The sequence below is a fragment of the Octopus bimaculoides genome, chromosome 9, assembly GCF_001194135.2.
Source record: "Octopus bimaculoides isolate UCB-OBI-ISO-001 chromosome 9, ASM119413v2, whole genome shotgun sequence".
Taxonomy (NCBI): domain Eukaryota; kingdom Metazoa; phylum Mollusca; class Cephalopoda; order Octopoda; family Octopodidae; genus Octopus; species Octopus bimaculoides.
Window position 1 is genome coordinate 24,385,269 of NC_068989.1, and position 2,974 is coordinate 24,388,242.

The 2,974-nt window shown below is 45.4% G+C and overlaps 1 protein-coding gene across 1 annotated transcript in view; it reads right to left on the reverse strand.

The window, feature by feature from the left end:
* The window catches only part of LOC106884216 (propionyl-CoA carboxylase alpha chain, mitochondrial), an 80,400-nt gene that overhangs the window by 18,662 nt on the left and 58,764 nt on the right, over positions 1-2,974 (reverse strand). The window lies entirely within an intron of this gene.

The following is a 2,974-nucleotide window of genomic DNA, read 5'->3' on the forward strand; positions in this document are numbered from 1 at the left end:
GAAGGGTCTGGAAGCTTAAAGATCCTGCGAATGGACAGAGATTTAGAGACATATTACTCGAAGTCTTTGATGAAATAGAAGGGGATGTAGCTTCACACGATGTAGAAGGTAACTGGAGGTTTCTACGGGACAACCTGCTGAGGGCCACTGACCAGATCTGTGGATAGTGCAAAGTCCCCTCTCGACCCAAAATAACGTGGTGGTGGAACAATGTTGTTCACAGGGCTATTAGAAAAAAGAAACAGGCTTGGAAGAACGGTGATAGCAGGGAATTGTATCAGACTGCCAGAAGGGAAGCTAGGAGACAGGTTTATTTAGCCAGAGGGGAAGCAGATAAGAAAAAATTTGCCAATGTTCTGCACTGTGAGGACCAAAGACTTCAGGTATTTCGTGTTGCAAGACAGTGTGTGAGAGAGAATCGTGATGTCGTAGGAGAGAGATGTGTCCGCATGGATGATGGTTCACTTGCACTAAACAAGGCTGCAAAGAGAGGTTTGGAGATGTCACTATGAAAGGTTGCTCAATAAAGAAAATGAATAGGAGAAAGAGAGTCTGCTGAATGTCTACCCAACAGAGGGACCAGCTATCCGAGCTGACAGTACCTTGGTAGATAAAGCAATTAAGAGTATGAGAACAGGGAAAGCCCACAGCCCATCAGGAAGCACTGCAGAGATGCTCAAAATATCTGGCAGTGTCAGCTATAGCCTAGTCACCCGTATAGTTAACCAGGTGATACACAAAGGAGTCATACCCAATGACTGGTGAAGCAGCACCATAGTCAACTGCTACAAAGGTAAAGGTGACGCTTTACATACAAATAATTACAGAGGTATCAAGTTGTTGGATCAGGTAATGAAAGTCACGGAGAGAGTCAGTTTAGATGAGATGCAGTTTGGGTTCGTGCCAGGGAAAAACACCACTGATGCTATATTTCTGGTAAGACAGCTTCAGGAGAAATACCTAGCCAAAGATAAACCTCTGTACCTGGCTTTCGTTGACATGGAGAAAGCCTTTGACTGGGTCCCCCGATCCCTTATCTGGTGGTTAATGAGGAAACTAGGGATAGATGAATGGTTAGTGAGAGCTGTGCAAGCCATGTACAGGGACACTGTCAGTAAGGTGAGGGTCAACAGCAAGTACAGTGAAGAATTCCGGGTACAGGTAGGGGTTCACCAAGGTTCAGTACTCAGCCCCTCCTATTTTTCATAGTCCTCCAGGCGATAACACAGGAATTCAAGACAGGATGCCTCTAGGAGCTCCTCTATGCTCATGTCCTTGCTCTAATTGCTGAGTCACTATCAGAACTAGAGGAGAAGTTTCAAGTGTAGAAGCAAGGATTAGAATCGAAGGGCCTTAGAGTCTACCTAGCTAAAACCAGTCCTAATAAGTAGGAAGGTAGACAAACCACAAACACTTCAGGTAAATGGCCCTGCTCGATCTGTAGAAAAGGCGTAGGTAGAAACTCTATAAGATGTACCCAGTGTAAGCTATAGACACATAAGAGGTGCAGCAATATCAAAGGAAGGCTAACTAGGAAGAAGTTTTTGTTTGTGGCAGATGCTCAGGCACAATAAACACTGAAAATATGCAGAAAAGAACCTTGGCCACATTCCAGGGAGAAAACGTAGACTTAGTTGATAGCTTCCCATACCTAGGTGACCAGGTCAGTAGCAGGGGAGGGTGCACTGAAAGTGTAGCTGCTAGAATAAGAATAGCTTGGGCAAAGTTCAGAGAACTCTTACCTCTGCTGGTGACAAAGGGCCTCTCGCTCAGAGTAAAAGGCAGACTGTATGATGCATGTGTACAAACAGCCATGCTACATAGCAGTGAAACATGAGTCGTGACTGCTGAGGACATGCCTAAGCTCACAAGGAATGAAGCCAGTATGCTCTGATGAATGTGTAATGTCAGTGTGCATACTCAACAGAGTGTAAGTACCTTGAGAGAAAAGTTGGACCTAAGAAGCATCAGTTGTGGTGTGCAAGAGAGACAATTGCGCTGGTATGGTCATTTGGCAAGAATGGATGAGGAAAGCTGTGTGAAAAAGTGCCACACCCTAGCGGTTGAGGGAACCTGTGGAAGAGGTAGACCCAGGAAGACCTGGGATGAGGTGGTAAAACACGACTTTCAAACATCAGGCCTCACTGAGGCAATGACTAGTGACAGACACTTTTGGAAATATGCTGTGCATGAGAAGACCCGGCAAGCCAAGTGAGACCATAACCCGTGGCCTTTGCCAGAGGTGTAGCTAGCCCACTGATGTGTACCTTTCCTTCATTGGACACTAAACTCTGCTTGCGAAGACCTGTTGAGGCAAGTGAAATCGAACCAAATTCGATCACTGGCACCTGTGCCAACCTTTCCTTCATTGGACACTAAACTCTGCTTGCGAAGAACCATTGGGGCAAGTGAAATCGAAATCAAACCAAATTCGATGACAGGCACCCATGCCAGAGGAACACTAACAGCACCATCTAAGTGTGATCAGTGCCAGAGCAGCTGTCTGGCTTCCATGCCGGTAAAAAGCACCATTTGAGCGTGATCGTTACCAGCGTCGCCTTACTGGCACTTGTGCCAGCGGCACGTGAAAAGACATCCGAGTGAGGTCGTTGCCAGTGCCGCTGGACTGGCTCCTGTGAAGGTGGCACGTAAAAAACAACTTTTCAGCATGGCCGTTGCCAGTACCGCCTGACTGGCCCTCGTGCCAGTGGCATGTAAAAGCACCCACTACACTCTCGGAGTGGTTGGCGTTAGGAAGGGTATCCAGCTGTAGAAACTATGCCAAATCAGATTGGAGCCTGGTGTAGCCATCTGGTTTGCCAGTCCTCAGTCAAATCGTCCAACCCATGCTAGCATGGAAAGTGGACATTAAACAATGATGATGATATATATATATATATAATATGATATCATTATAATATAGTATATATATATATAAAATATAATTATAATATAATATATATATATATATATA